General features: G+C 41.9%; 1 protein-coding gene across 4 annotated transcripts in view; it reads right to left on the bottom strand.

Annotated features, from left to right (window-relative positions):
• DSCAM (DS cell adhesion molecule) overlaps positions 1-17064 on the bottom strand; it is a 579300-nt gene that overhangs the window by 356659 nt on the left and 205577 nt on the right. The window contains exon 1 of one of the 4 annotated variants that reach the window (XM_053310686.1): positions 477-576. The exons of the other annotated variants lie outside the window; for them this stretch is intronic. The gene's annotated coding sequence lies outside the window, so the exon portion shown is untranslated. Of the gene's footprint in view, positions 1-476; positions 577-17064 lie in introns of those variants that run through there. 4 annotated transcript variants of the gene reach the window in all.

Below are 17064 nucleotides of genomic sequence, written 5' to 3' on the forward strand. Positions count from 1 at the left end.
TTTTCATTTTCAATAAAGATATAATGAAAAAATCTGTAAAATTGTACCACAAAATATATTCAAACAATATCAGAATGATACTCAGTACTAAGAACTATTTAAAGCAAGAAAAATGACCAAAAAGTCATTTCATGTAGAAATTTTACAATTACAAGCCAGACTTCTGTACAATAATGATTCTGAAACTATTGTGACCTCCATTGTGGTTTTTTCCCCCCTTCTTCAAAAAAAAAAAAAAATCACTAAAAAACCTCAAGGCAGACTAAGAAATCTCAGGCTTTCTTCCATTAAAATTACTTCTAAGTAACGCATTGGTTTTTATCTTTGTCACTTGCAAAAGCACGATAATTAATTCCAACACTGTATGCATGCAATCATAATCGTTCTGTGGGAAAACAAATTAAGTTTTGTGTCCTTGGGGTAAAGTCGATGCAATATATATTTTAAGATTATTTTCAAAGGCATAAATATTTTACCTTTTAGGCCACAAAAATAATGTGCCAACCAGAACAATTTTTTCCTCTCTCATGTTTACAGTGACTGTTTTCTTCATCTCAGCTTGAAGATGCTAAACGAGTTGACAGTCTGCTTGCCAGTCAGTTTAATCCTCCTTTCTCTGTGGGTTTGTGGGAAACTGTGGCATGCCAAGTTATTTTTGGCCACACACTGCAGTACAAAGCGCCTTCAGGAGCCTTCATTTAGGCAGTGGCCTAACTGGCAGCTGCTGTACCTGCAGAATGTGAATTGATGTTGCCATGGAGATGGAATAATTCTTTTTTTGTTCTGTCATAGAATAACTGGAACTGCTCTTGTGCAGGGGTCATTTCAGGGGGGGAAATCCAGTTGCTGAGAGTGGAAAAACAATACAAAAGGGGAGGGTCACACATGTTGCTGGGGCCTCCTCTGTATTCTGAAATGATCAATAAGCTGCAAAAATGTATTCTATTAAATGCCACATTCCGTCGTATATGACTAATTCCCAGGTAGGAGAGATAGCTACTACTAGGCAGGAATATATGTTTCAGCCCTCATAAAATTACTTCAGCTTAGATGAAACCAGTGTTCATGCTTGATTTGGTGAGAAAAAGCAACAACAACCCGTATAAAACAAGTAGCCTTATAAACAAAACTGAACAATCTGTCATGAGGATTTACATTTCCTCCTTGGGTGGGTAGCGCTAACTCAAAAGATTCGATTCAGTCCACAAAAATATCAGGCAAGTTACTGATTTAGTAAAGCAAATTCACACCTAAGCTCAGCTGTGGTTATGCTACTTCATCTCACTCATCTCCAGCTGACAAGTAGTATCCCATCCTCTTCCAACTCTGCCGTCTACATGCAAAGGGTGGGATGAGGCATTTTCCATTCCTAGTCCTCCCTCCTTCTCTTCTTCACTAGCTGGTGCCACTGAGCCCTGGAAGTCCAAGTCAGCTGCCTTGAAAGTGCTCCGTTCCTTGCTTTCTTTTCTTCCTTTTCTCTGCAGACTCAGGTGAGGCTCCTTCTGTTCAGACCCTTGAACACACTCCTTGCTAAAGCTGGGCTGGGCTGCCTTCCCAGTTCAGACTTCTGGCCTCCTTCCTTGGTTGCAACTCTGCATGGCTGTCTGGCACACTGGGTGCCATAGCCAAGGCGCATGCATGCTAGGTCAACAGGCTGCCATATCCATCATCATGCAGTTGAAAATAGTGATGCGATTGTAACAACCAATTCTTATACCAAAGATGACTGACCAAGCCCCCTATCTTATTAGACAATGCTGAAGACTGGCGTCCACCTGCTATATGCTGTGCACTGCATAGTGCCATAGTGCACCCATTGACATGCAGGTTCACAAGAGAGCCAATGAATCCAGCTACCCACTTGGAGCTTTAATTTCTAGAGACAGTGGAGAGGGAGCTGAATCTTGAAGAATGACAAGTCTAGGAATTCACATGGGGGAAAATTCCCCCAAATGTAAAATAGACACAATGGTTGACCAGGGCGGTTTCTATCCCTGGTAAACAGGGACCATCCATGGTAAACAGGGACAGTTGGAGCCTATGGGCTCTGGATCATTCCATAAGCAGTCATCACAGGTCTATTTGTAATGGGGAATATTTTTTTAACTGACAACATTCACAGGAAACAAAACAAAAAAATACCTGGTTGGATTATCTAGCATGACACAAACTAACTTTTGTACAAAATTTAATCAGATTCAGGCCTTCTCTCTATTCCATCTCTCTGTTTTTCTGAAACATCAAATGTATATTCTGACCCAGCAACACACCTATAATCATGCTATCAGAGTCTGTGCTAACCATGGCAATACAATAAATTAATACAAAGTCACTAGAAGTGATCACAAATCGTATCCTCAAAGGAGAGGCCTTAAAAAGAGAACACACAGTCAACTGAGGTAATTATGTGATTTTAGTATTCAGCTTAGAGTTCACTCAACAGCAAAAACACTGCACATCTCAAATTTTAGCTGCTTCTCCCAGAGAAGAGAGCTTATACTTCAGTCTGTCTGCAAAACCCCACCAATCTGTCAATACAGGACTATGTACTGTACCAAGAGGACTGATTGATTAGACTCCTTAAAATTAGATTTGTGTATGTGATTATAGTGACCCTGAATCTAACATTAAACATATCAATATTATTAGTCATACTAAGTTTTTTTATTGTATTTATCCCTAGTTTTCTTATTCATGTCTCTTTTCATGCAAACTATGAAATAAATATAGACATTCCATGCTTTATATTAGGGTCACCACTGACATTGCTGGGCAGTTTTATCAGATAGGCAGAAAGGCAAGCTATATGTTTTTTAATTATGTTCAACCACAGGGCTTGAATAACTGCAAAAGAAATGACAAAGATGCATTGTTTCCTATTATACATATTTCCCCAGAGAAATATGACATTCCTTAATAGCACAAGGTGAGAACAATGCGTATGCACCCGTGCAGAAAAACGGTGAATTTAAAATAAGCATTATCACAGGGAATAGTTGTAGCAAAGTTCCTTTTGTTTCACTGTTTTGATGTCAACTTCCTGATCAATATACAGCACCAGACCGTTAAAGCTTGCACCCATTTTTTTAAAAAAAACTACTTTCTTTGACATGTAGCTACATGTTGACTTTAATGAATAGTTAATTGCAAGCATGTACTGACCCTTATTCACTCACTGCTTTAAGTAAAGACTCTACTGTAGATAACTGACGTAATGGCCTGACTAAAAGGGGGAGTGATCATTTATATATACAGTAATCATTTTAGATATACAGTAGAGAATATGATTGCTCACATTTCCAATATGAAACAGCTATGCACTTCTTAATTGCAAGCTAAAAAAATAAATAAATAAAGAGATAGTGGAAAGAGAGACCATCAGGGCAATCTTTAGCTCAGAAATGTTATTATTTTCAGTAGGTCATACTCTCTGAAAAGCACAACTGGACTTATAAAGCTGTCTGTACTATATCAGACCATTGGTCCATGTAGGTCAGTATTGTCTCACTGACTGGCAGTAGCTCTTTAGGATTTCATTCAAGTCTTTCCCCAGCCCAACTTTGGGATGTTAGTTGAATTCATGTACTATAACACTGTAATAACCTTCAATAAGCTTAGTGGGGCTTACTTACCTCGAAGTCAACATGCTTAAGACTGCAATATACAAGGAAAAGAGAAGCAAAGTGTTTATGCTGGGACAGTTATGGTTCTTTAAATGCCTAGCACTCAAAGGCCTTTTAGGACTGTCTCGACAGCACACTTTACTTTTACTAGATATATAGAAATTATGATACATGATGCATACATGATGGCTGACATCCAGATCAACACGGCCCCACTAGTGTAACAAACAAAAATGCACCCGTACAAGAAGGTCACATAGCTGAGCAGATGCTCAAAGCTGCTCCATCTCTTGTTCTCTTGGCCTGCTTGTGCAAGTGTTGTGTGTTTATGCAACAAGGACAGAAGAAAGTTTCGCAACATTCTCTGTAACATATAAAGACATTTCACAGCAAGAGGCTGGCCACAGGTTGTACATAGGGATGTGACCCGGGCATGCAAATGGACAGTGCATATGCACGGCCATCTTCAATGGCCACCACAAGCAGACAGAGGGCCGGGAAGGTCCATAAATGGGCCAAACCAGCCCAAAAAGGACCAACCCGGACCCGGTGGTGAGTTAAAATCTGCCCCCTTTTAATAACAATTAAAACCCCAAACCGGCTCGAACTCAAGCTGAACATGGGTTCTAGTTCGGGGTGCCAAAACCGAACATACCCAGTCCAGTTCGAGTCCTGTCTGGATTCAAACCAAACCAGGCAAGGCAATTTTGTGCACACACCTACACCTCAATTGTGTCATTTGTGATGATGTCATCCACCAATATGGCGGACATGTAAACATTTCAGCGCAAGTGGGTTAACTTGTGAATTGCTTAACCAATTTGAAGCAAATTTACTACAGTTGTAGGGACACATAGGGACACCTCATAGTTTGTAATGCTGTCATACACCCCAATTCAAGATGGTGGACATGTGAACATTTGAGGCACAAGTGGGAACGAATTTGAACCAAATCTGGTACAGCTGTAGAGACACACAACGCATAGTTTGTGATGATGTCATCCACACTAGTTCAATTTGAGAGAGACTGAATGTGTGTCCATCCGTGTGTGTCTCACATCAACTTCACAATGCCTGGACCAATATAAATCAAATTGGGTACAGTTGTAGATACACATAAGGACACCTCAAAGGCATAGTTTGTGATGATGTCATCCACCCCAATTCAAAATGGCGGATGCAGGAACATTTGAGCTGCAAGTGGGTTAACTTGTGAACTGCCTAACCTACTCGGACCAAAATTAGTCCAGTTGTAGGGATAGTGACAGGAAAGTAGGCAGATTATTTCTTACCAGAACAACTTGTTTTAATTCTTCCATAGGAATCAGAATTACAAACTGCCAAAGCTGTAAACCTGGAATTATCTGCAAGAGAAGAGAACTTGCCCCTCTGTCCCAGGACTGATAGGATTTTCACATCTATAATCTAGCTCTTATGGGAACAATGCTACTTAATGCATTGACTGCTCCATCGATAGGACAATCAGGAACACTTCTCACAAGACTGTTTCCTATATGGACATCAGTTCTGTGTAGAAAAAACACAGATGCCATAATTTGTGATACATTTGTGATACAAAATATACACAGGTATATTTTGCCACTACTTTGGGTATGGCTCTTTGTTTTTTAGCTGCTTCCCTCATAGACACAAAGAAATCCTATGTAAATTTAGCTAAAGGTTTATTCAGAAACATCTCCATATTCTCCTTATCCTTCCTCTTCCTTTTCCTCTCTGAATCCCCCGCTCCACACAAACAAACTCCATAGGATTCCACTGGGACAAACTTCTCAACAACACAACATAAAAGATTACTAGATAGAATATAACACACTTGTTAATACAACCCTAAATTCTATTGGCCTTTTCTTGTATGACATTATGTTGTTAACTCATATTTCTCTTGTTCACTACTATAACCCCACAAATCCTGCTCAGCAATTACAGGCCAGATCAGTGATATGCTCCTCTATTCATGCTTTTTAAGAATTAAGTCCATAAAGGAGAACCAAGCATACGATAAAGAAATTAACTGAGGAAAATAAGGAATAAATGAATTAAATCTAATATATTTGTTATTCAGTTATTAGCTGTGAATAGTATGGGAGAATACACTGCATATTAACTTGTTTTTTTCTAATTGCATTCTGCCTTGCTCAGTAATACACAAAATATCCCTTCTGTAAAAAAAGAAGAAGAAGTTTAAAACACTCAATATTTTGAATTATTACCCATTACAGTGGAGGTTTTTTTCCTTCTGTCAAATAGATCTAACTTGTTTGACATCCCATCCATCAATTCTATTCAGGAGAATTAGGGGCTTAGGGTTTCCTTTCCCTCAAATCATATTTGTACTTAGTTTTCTACTAAAACACATTCCCTTAACAGTCTTCCAAAAACTACAGCAGAATAACTTTGTATTTCACTCCAATCTTTGATTTAACCCATATTAAGTTAAAATGTTGCAAATGGAAACAAGTTAAATTAAATACAGGAGGATTTGGCAATGTCTAAAAATAACTCCTAGAACATCCAGGTGCAAAGCTAAACAATGAGAAAATTAATTGTCAAAGCTTATGTTGCTCATTTCCAGTTATGAATCATTTGACTTAATTTTTTTCCCCAGTTCCCCCACTGGTTTGCTTACAATTTGACATTCTTATTTAGCATGACTAGATTGGCCAAAATGATACAGTTACTTTGACAACCAGAGAAAATTAGAGCAGTCTGACATCAGTGACAAGATCAGAGTTCATGAATAAGGGGGATAAATGAAACACCAGAAGAGACAGACACACACACTTTCTCCCCTTTCTGTTTGTACAGGGGGTGATGAGTTTACAGGTGAGTAATGTGGAAAATTTGTACTTCAGGATAGCCAAATGCAGAAGATGCATATGAAATATGGATGCATAATGATATTCAAGTTTTGTTACAATAAAGTCCTTTATGATCTGGACCCAGCCTATCTTAACAAGCACACTTCACCATCTTCTAAGAGGGAGAGAGGTCCTATTGAAAGTAGTCTGCTCAAGCACAGATTTCCAGACTTTCTTACTAGCTGATCCAGTGCAGAGCATCTGTGCCCCTAGTTCTCCCTGTTTTTTTGCCCTATATTCATTCCCCCCTCCCTTCAGCCCCACTCTGTTCTCCTCCCTACCTTTAGCTCCAGTCTGTTCTCCCCCTCCCAGTCTGCTTTCCCTCGCCAGCCAGTGTGGCCGGCGCTTTCCTTCCCCGCCCCCAGGTGGTACATTCCCGCGCCGGATGGCCTGGCTGGAGCTTTCCCTCCCCGCCTGCTGGCGGTGCTTTCCCTCGCTGGCCGGTGTTTTCTTTCTCCACCTACCAGCAGCACTTCCTCCCCCCGCCGGGCGGCTGCCCGCCACTGCCATTTTCTCCCCCGGTCACATTCCAGCATGGGCAGGTGAAGATCCAAAGAGGCAGAGGACATGGTCGAAGTTCTGGAGTGGACTGTAAAGGATCCAAGGGCCAGAGACATATGACATGGTCAAAGACTGGCAAGCAGTTGGGTTCCAGAATAGTCAGACAAGAAGGGGAGGTAAGGAATGGTGATGCAAGAAACAACTCTGTTTGGCAACTTCTCTTTGAGACAAATAGCTCAAGCTTGTGAGCCAAACCCAGAAGAGTTCTTATATAAAGCCAGAGGAACTGTTAGCTAGCCCAGTATTGGCTAATGACAGAATATTGACTGGCCCAATATTGGCTAATGACAGTAATGTGCACTTTCTTCTTAGGTGGAGTACTCTGCTCAGTCCTGCTTTTTCCTGACTTGTTCACAGTTCTTCATTGTCACTTGCAGGGGCGCTCTTACCCCTGGACTTTGGGGCTGAAGTCCAGGGCCTTCACAGCCCCTGGGCCCCCCAAAATCTTCTTTACTCTGTCCTGGGTAGTGTGGTCACCCAGTGGATCATGATGATCCTTAATTTGCAGGGGAGTGGGGCATCCAAAGGCCTTTAGGTCCAAGCTCCAATATTATCTAGGTGCATCTCTGGTAACTTGTGAACACTTTTATCAATAAGAACTCCTTTTAACAAGTGTGCAGTTACCCTTACCATATGTCTGATTTGTTAAACTCAATTTAACAAATATGTTGGTAATGTGGATAGGGAGCAGGCTGTGTTTTGCTGGGCAGTGTAGTATAAGATGGATATTTGTTTGTTTGTTTTTGTTTGTTTGTTTGTTTAGAAAGGAGAGGAGAGCTGGCCTTACCAAGAACTATATTACTGTTTCGTCTTTCATGTTGCAACAGTCAAGGACAGTTGTGTTTTAAGGCTTGTTGCTCCTTGCATTTCTCCCCCCTGCTACTCCACACAGGAAATATTTCCTGTTGGCTAAGAGAGACTCACATAGGACTGCAGGTGCTACATCAGGCAATAAGTGTTCTAGAAATAAGTTGAGACCCCAACAATACCACTAGAGAAAAAGGGCTCTCTGTGTCCACATACTTCATAGCTAAATCCAGAGGCGCACTACCACCCTCGCTAACTCTAGAGATGATCCAGAAAGGCGGGGAAGAGGTTTTCTGAGCCATCCTAGCTAATCGGTTGCACCAGAGAGAATGTGACATTTTTAAACATTGACACCATGCCACTACAATGATATGGAGAGAATCACTAGAAAAATAAGTAAAAAATGTTAAACACCTCGATTCCCCCTCAAATTCCTGGACATTTTGCATCAGACAACACTTCTCCTACATCCTGGACAGGACATCTGATTCCTGGATTGTCCAGCACAATCCTAGTCATGTGGCAACCTTATTCTAGACATAGCTCTGCTCTTCTACTTTTCTAAAAGTGTACCCGTAGTGATCCCTGCAACTACTTAATTACTGAACTCATTGGGTAGGAACCAAACTAAGTTAGTCAGGACTAAGCACTACGAAATAATGTCTAGCTTAGTGTGGATCCTTCTTCTTGAGTTAAGACCCATTAGGAGCCAAGTATAATTCCATTATAATGTTCAAAAGAGTTTTGATCTGTAATTAGAAACCATCTTTTCACAGATATCAAAGAACATGTCAACACTACAGGTCACCTCATTTCATTCCAAGGTGGTGCCATCTCTCACGCACTTATGCTTCAAGGTTATACATACCCGAACAGCTGCCATACACAAAACACACACAAACACTCAAATTTGTTACTTGTTCCTGGCAAGCCAAACACAATTTAAACTAAAAACAAAACAAATATATTGAGTATTAGCTAATGTGTAGGCATGTGCATACACATTTGTGTGTATGTATTTAAAATCATACTCTGTGTATGTATTTAAAATCATACTCTGCTTGATAGTTCACACAGACTGACATTGCAGGATCTGTAAATACTATATAGTGGATTAGTTAAGACTGGGCAGTCCTTACATCATTTAGAAACATCAAAAGAAGATAGTGCTGATGCCATTTCGATCTTTATGCATATAAAACTGGTCAAGATTTTTCTTCTATCAAACATGCCAGACTTAAAGACCATTAAGGCCTAATCCTAGTATTAATTTTTAAAACAAACCTTAAATTATAAAATTTAAATTATTTTAATGTTATGTTAAATTATTTTAATGTTATATAGATCTTGCTCTTTTTCAAATCCACATTCTGTTCCTTCATGAATAAAACTGTATCTGATTTTATGATTAAGAACTTCTTTTGAAGAACAACTACCACCAAAAGCCTGCAATCACTCATAAATGTCAAATACCATTAAACATAACTCTGCAGTAAGGGAAGAGAAATGTTGCTTTTAAATCTTTGCCAGAAATGCCCTTTCCAGGACTAACTACCATCAGCGGCTCAAAGTACAGAGACTAGAGAGAGAGAGAGAGAGAAAGTGCAAAAGACTGTGAGAGACTGAGAGAGGCTTTGGGTTTCAGTGGGGAGAGGAGCAAGATGTATACTAAGGACCAAAGGAATAAACTTGTATAGCATCAGTATTGTTGCAAAAGAGCAGCAGATTTTAAGCGCATTTGCAATGGTTACATTCTTGGTTGTAATGGGTGGCAGCCAGAGCAAGGTTCACACAGCAGAGGAGCGCTCGCAGGAAGTGCCTCTGTCCAGTTTCTAGGGATTTTCCCCTTTCTTTGCAAGCTTCTGTGACACATCCCAAATCACGACTATCAGCCCAAACCTCAGGAACAGCATTTCAAATGTTGCAAGAGGCTGCTGTGGGGAGGAGAGGGTGGGAAAGATAGCCTGCACTCATGTTGTCACATGAACATGCCTCCAGATGCCATCCAATAACTAGACATGAGATATTCCTGAAGACCTGTCATATTTGGCCTGCAACATGAGCTGCATGGCACCAAAGAAAAAAATCTTACCTGTGAGCAGCTCCCACCATTTAAATGACCCAACAATACAGGTGAGGTTGATCATGTGTGGGTCCTTCAACCTCAGCAAAATACTGAAGAGTATCATAGAGCAAAGCACAAGTTTTGCTTGCAAGCATTCACTTGCCCAAACACTTCTGCCAGCACAGTTTGACCCATACTGCAGTTCCTCCCCACCCCACCCCACCCCAAGCAGTCACTTTTCTCATTCACTTGATAAGAAAGAGATGAGACTTGGCTTTAAAAAAGCCAAATCTGGCAAGAGATAATTAAGATATCTTTTCTCATTATCACATTTAGGTTTCCTTCTCCTGTCCCCCTTGCTACACTCTTTTTGAGGGGAGGAGAAGCTGAATTTTCTTGTTTTTTCCTTAATACATGTTTTCTGTTTTCAATATTTCCCCTTGGTTTCCCTGGGCCAATTTAGATGAGCCTAAGGGGGATAGACAGCAAATGGGCAGAAGAGTAGTTGAGAGCTATTCAGTAATAGCATGGTAAAATGGCTGCATGCACTAAAATAAATCATCTAAACATGGACATGTGTTGAAGCAAGTATAGTATATACTTTAGTGTAGGCCAAAGTCAATCCATGCACCGTTGACCTATCTTTTCAGCATTCTGCCAGGTTTTTGGTAACTGACCCTATTTAAAAAACCAACAAAAAAACCTATGATGGGAACCAAATTAACCTGTGACATTTTAAATGGTAGTTAGAGTCATTATTGTCAGAGACTCAACAAATGCACAGATCATCTCCAGACACTAAATGAAATTCACATAGTAAGCCAACATTCTAGTTGGTAATAAATTTCTGTCACCCTAGATAACCCCCAAATAGTTAAATCCTGAGGATGAAGGAAATCTTGAGCTTTTTGCAACCCAAGTCATGGATCTTAAGACTGCTAGAGATTCTGACATTTCCTCAGCAGTAGATGGTGCTTGGCAATCGATGGGAAGCACGTTCAAGCACAGCTCCACCACCTCTGGCTTTGACACAGTGGCCGCATTCGGACATAGTGTCAAACCACAGTAGACAAAGCTGCAGTTAATCTGTGAAACTGAGAATTGGGCCACAGATGACTGATCAGCTGTAGTTTGGAAATCTCAGGCTTCTGGACAGAGGAAGCCCTCCCTCTTCCTAGTCCACTCAGGCTACATCCCAGAAAGTTCAGTTCCTCTTGCATCGCTAGACTGTGGTTAAGGCACCAGCACATCAGTGAAGCAGAAACTACTGGCTGTGATGTTAGAGTGAGCGTGCTCAGTGTGATCATGCCTTTTTGGCACTGATCACTCACCTTCTGCAAAGCAAAGATATTATATCCCTTTCCACTACCTTTGCAAGCTGCACAAGCACAATTACGGATACCCCAGGATGGAAAGGGGCACTTCCAGATGGCAATGGGTCTTGGTGGAGAGACAAAGAACAGTAACTGAGAAATTGGGAGAAGAGGGCGGTGGGTTGTTGGCTGGATGGGTGGGAGAAAGGACAGTCCACCAGAAAAACTGAAGCTGTGTCATATCCACGCAGCTGCTCCCAGAGCCTAGGGAGGATCCACCATTTGTGAAGAAAGGGACTTGGGGCACCCCTCCTCCATCCCCTAGAAAGAGGCAATCGGGCCCCTCTCTTCCCACTTTTACTGGTTAAAGATAGACTGCACAATTATTTCCTCTACTTTTTTCATATGTGCGCAGAATGAGTTATGCTCTGGGTATCCGTATCAAGCCAGTGTGAGTCTATGTTCATTCAGAATGGGGCTTTCATGAGTGGGATCTAAAATTAACTAAGCGGACAAACAAAATTCTATTGCATGCGCACATGAGCACACCTTCAAAAGAACACCACACTGCACCAGGTGATACCACCCCTGCCTGTTAAGGACTTTTTTCCTCACACAAGCACCCATTCTATTTTAGGTTTACAGTGGGGCTAAAGGCTATTTAGGAAGAAAAAGGAATAAAGGGAATATTGTATGAGCCACTCTGAATTAGGGTTATCCCATTCATGGTTAATTTTCCTTTGCAGGAATGCATTCCACACTCTGAATGCATGAGCACACAAAATGCCTTTGTACTGTCACCCAGAACACCGCTCATTCCATACACAGATGCTAAGAATGCGGGATCACTGCTGTCAACACCCACTTTAAAAAAACAGATAATGTTCAGCCATGCAAGGCACCCCATGTAGTGCTGCCCAATGAGACAACACATGCAACACTTTTACCAAAATGGCTTCCTGAGCAGCTACGCTTTATCGGGTGTTAGGTCACTGAAAGGATTCCATGCACATCTGCCTATTCTCCTTATGTACTCAGAAGCTGTTGCACTATTTTAAATAGGAATTCTAAGCAGAGGTCCTGCATGCCAGGCAACGTGCCAAGGGGTGCATTGCAGGGTACTCACACAATCCAAGCCTCAAACCCTTTTGGTGCAAAGTGTACCACAAACCAACAACCCATTTCTTCAGAGCAAGTCAGGCTTTGCCCATCAAACCCCTTGGAAGTCTTGCCTTTCAAAGTCGGCACTGCAGAATTAACACAGAACACTTGACTTCCTAGTCTCTCACCACATGCCAGCACACAAGGCCCGCTATTAATGAATAGGTGCAATTGATAGAGACAGACATCACATCTGTACAGCAAAATGTTATCTCTTTAATTGAACAAGAAGAAGGTTGCCATAGGCGGGGTACTGCAGGTGTATTCCTGATGTAGCTTTGATGGAAGTCCTGCACACATGGAGGAAGCAGTCAAATTTCTATAGCTTTAAAAGCGGTGTGCTCTTTCATCACAATGCACTTGTCTGCCTTGCTGTGAGAAATGCTCCCAAGCAAATCTTGAGAAAACTGCTCTAACTGCCTGCACTTCTCTGGTGTTGCTCTGACTCCTCTCTGCTGGAACAGGGATGTGTGCTGCTCCCCTGTATTGCTCTTGAACCTGGCCGCTGCTGACCTTGTTTGCCTGAGGATCTGGAACATCTGGATGGTCTGGCCGAAGGATGTCTCCCCTCAACTTGCATATGTTGTGATGGATGCAGCAGGCCACTATGACCTATGGAACCAGCTCCTCCTCCACATCAAGCAAGGTGTAGAGTGTCCAGCAATGGGACTTCAGCCTCCCAAAAGCCCGCTCCATGACCATTCTTACACTGCTGTGGTATTAATGAAACTGCCCCGGTGTGACTGGTGAACACCCCTAAATTTGTATTTGGGCTTGCATGGGGAAATTAGCTCAAAGAGGACAATTTCACAGGAAATGACTTGGATTGAAGCAGGATTTAAGTTTCAAAATCAAAAGAAAGTATTTATTGTAGGGAGGGGTACAATGGAAAGAATGTGTGGTTAAAGCAATATTATTACTAAAAATACATTTAACTGCAATGAGACATTTTAGCTTAAAGTTCTAATTGTATACATTCCCAGGCAGCAAAAGAAAGAGGCTTTTAGAGAGGGAAGTGGTTGGATATAAGAAAGGAGATTAGAGATTGAGTTGGGCCAGTGAGGGGCAAACTTTCATATCACCTGATCTGGGTGAAAAGACCTCTGGGCTCCTGGGACCACTAAAAGGCCTTGCTCCTCAGGGACAGCTCGGGCAAAGGTGGGTACAAGAAGGTTGGAGGGGTTAGCTGATAGAAGTGAATCCACGAGGGTGTTTCTTTCACAGAACCAGCTTCTTATGTTGGCAAGGAAGACTCGGCAAATCAGGCTGGGCAAGAAAGCCAATCTGGAGGGTGATACGAAGAACTGAACACACCCTTGTGTGGTGGCCTATGAACAGTTAATCGCCCCCAAAGCTGCTGGTAAATCCTAGGGATGTGCACAAAACCGGCTGGCCCAGTTCAGTTCGAGGTACTTCCCTCGGGGGAGTTCCTGGAGGTGGGGGGCCATGGAGGTTCCCCTCCCCTGCCAACCTTCTAAATCATCCCCTCACCCCATTCGGCCACTCTTTGACCGGTTTTCAGCCTTCACCCAGCGGCCATGTTGGGGGCTGGGTGCCTGCACACATGGAGCCTCACACATGGTGAGGGGGTGATTTAGAAGGCCGGCGGGGGAAAGGGAACCTCCACAGACCCCGCCACCCACCACTTCCAGGAACTCGCCCAAGAGGGGTACAAGGTTAAAAAAAAAAAGCATTTTTTACAATCGCTTTCAGTCCACAAACCCTGAACTTGGGGGGGGGGTCCAGGTCTGGACCAAACTGAGGCGGGTTCGGTTCAACCCCTGAACTGTCAAACCCCTGAACCATAACCCCTGAACCGGTTTGCACAAACCTAGTAAATCCAAGGTAGCTGGGACACAAAGAACACACTGGATCATGTAATTGGGACTTCTTATACCCCAAAACATATCCTGGGGGCACATTCCTATTGACCTTTTTTGTTGAATAGGTGTGTTGGGTGGAACTGGCAAGGATTCCATTGCTGCTGGTTCCTTTTCCTGCATGTAACAGCGTGGGAATTGCTGAGGCATGCCAGAGCTTTTGTCATTAACACAGAGTGCATAGATGTAAGAAGAAGAAATCTGCATGGATGGAGGATCCAATAATCCAATCAGCACATTTAATGGGTGCATCTAGAAGTTCTTATTGCTGACTCACCCTCTTTTGTGAAAGGGGAGTATGGTGCATTAGCTGGCTGCTATCCTTTGCAAAAGGAGGGGATGGTGAGGCAATTCATTCTGAGTGCAGAGTGACTTTGGCAGAGATTTAACCTGCTTTTAGTTAACTTCTGGGGTCTACTTAAAGTCTCCCAGCATAAGGAATGTGTGCATCTGCTCCCCTTTCCAATTTGCTTGTTAGCAGCCAAATCTAGGGGTGACTGGCCCACTGTCAACTAAGTGACCTGTCCGCATGTGCCACAAACAATGCTGTGAGGCTCTTGAGCATGTCAAGAGTAAGATCTCCAAGCCTGGAGACTCAAACACAAATGAGGGGCCTCCTGGGAGCCAGCAGAAAAGCACTGCTAGCAACAGTGGCAGAAGTTGAAGTTCCTCTCCATGGCACAGTAGCAGGTGATGAGCCACTTCTGAAGGTGCACGGTAGCAGGTGATGAGCCTGCTCTGAGGGTTGTATCACTGGTCTCCAAATATAGCATACTGGTCTCCAAAGAATAGCATACATCAGGTGAGAGATTCAGCGTATAGGTGCTTATATGCCAATGTCAGAAGCCTCTGAGCCAAGATGGGTGAGCTGGAGTGCTTGGTTGCTAACGCAGAAATAGATATAGTGGGCATAACAGAAACATGGTGGAACAGTGAGAACCAGTGAGACACTGTTGTCCCTGGGTATAAACTCTATAGAAAGCACAGGGCGGGGCGCCTTGGAGGAGGAGCAGCATTGTATGTTAAAGAAGGCATAGAATCTAAAAAGCTAGAAAACCTAGGTGGACTGGAGTCCACCACAGAAACCCTGTGGGTGACAATACAAGGTCTGAAAGGGGACGTGCTACTGGGGACGTGCTATCACCCTTCAAATCAAAACACTGACAGTGACTGGGAGTTGCAGGAGGAAATCAGGGAGGCGTCAAGGAGAGGCAGGGCTGTAATTATGGGTGACTTCAATTACCCACACATAGACTGGGTAAATTCAAAGTCAGGTCAGGACAAAGAGGTCAAATGTCTAGATAGGCTAAATGACTGTGCCCTAGAACAGTTGGTCTTGAAAACAACCAGAGAGAAGGTGACCTTGGACTTAATCCTGAGTGGCACCCAGGACCTGGTGCATGATGTCAGTGTCATCGACCCTTTAGGGAACAGTGACCATAGTGCCATCAAATTCAGCATACATGTGGGGAGAGAATCACCAAGGACGTCTAACATAGACATTTTGAATTTCAGAAGAGGAAATTCTCAATAAGATCAAAGTAGAAGTTTGACAATAGTTGGGGAAATGATTGAAATGTATAATTTGTTATTATGTCAAGAAACAAGAGAGGAAGTGGTAAAATTAATAATGGTAAAGTGGGTACATGAAGTAGGTTATAATATTAATTTAGAAGTTTGGGAGAAGCGGTGGAAGAAAGATTTCAAATTCACAGTGTGATATAATGTAAAAGAGAATTTGATAAAATTGATGGGTGGCATTTAATATATAAGAAATTGGCTCTAATTTACAAAAAAAAATGTATTTAATAAGTGTTGGAGATGTAGAGAAAGCGAGGGGTAATTTTATCATATGTGGCAGTTTTGTAGAAAAGTAAAGAGGCCTTAGGATATGATTTATGAGGAATTTAAAAAGATACTCAGATGTATGTCACAAGAGATTTGAACCCTTTCTGATGGGCTTAATCAATGAAGAAATCCCGAAAGAAAACAGAAATTTTTTAAATTTATTGTATTAGTAAGAAATGGTCATTCAGGAAGTTTTTTAGAAGACTGGAAACCCTCTTCGTGGTATAGGAAAAAGTAATGTAAACTTGGATTTATCAATGGGGCTTGCAATGTAAAAATAACAGTTGGGGAATTTGAGTAATGAAACCAAAGGATTACGATGATAAAATATGAAGAAAATATTTATACAAGAGCAAATATAGATGTTACAGTATAACTATGTTGAAAGATGAATTGGAAGTCACATTGGAATATAGAAAACTAATAAAAATATATACGCAAAAAGAAGAAGAAGAGGAAACTTCTCCAAAATGAGTAGTATGGTGAAAAGAAAGCTGAAAGGGAAAATCAGGAGAGTCACTTCGCTCCAGAGTGCATGGAGTTTACTCAAAACCACAATACTAGAAGCCCAGTTAGATTGTATACCCCAAAGGAGGAAAGGTACCACTAAGCCCAGGAGGAGGCCAGCATGGCTAACGGGTACCGTCAAGGAAGCCATAAAAGGGAAGAAGATTTCCTTCTTAAACTGGAAGGCCTGTCCAAATGAAGAGAACAGAAAGGAACACAAACTCTGGCCAAAGAAATGCAAGGTGACAATAAGGGAGGCAAAAAGAGAGTTTGCGGAACATTTAACCAAAAGTATCAAGGGAAATAATGAAAACTTCTTTAAGTACATCAGAAGCAGGAAACCTGCCAGGGAGGCAGTTGGACCAATAGACAATGAGGGAGTGAAAGGGATTATTAAGGAGGATATGGAGGTTGCAGAGA

The sequence above is a fragment of the Hemicordylus capensis genome, chromosome 3, assembly GCF_027244095.1.
Source record: "Hemicordylus capensis ecotype Gifberg chromosome 3, rHemCap1.1.pri, whole genome shotgun sequence".
NCBI lineage: Eukaryota > Metazoa > Chordata > Lepidosauria > Squamata > Cordylidae > Hemicordylus > Hemicordylus capensis.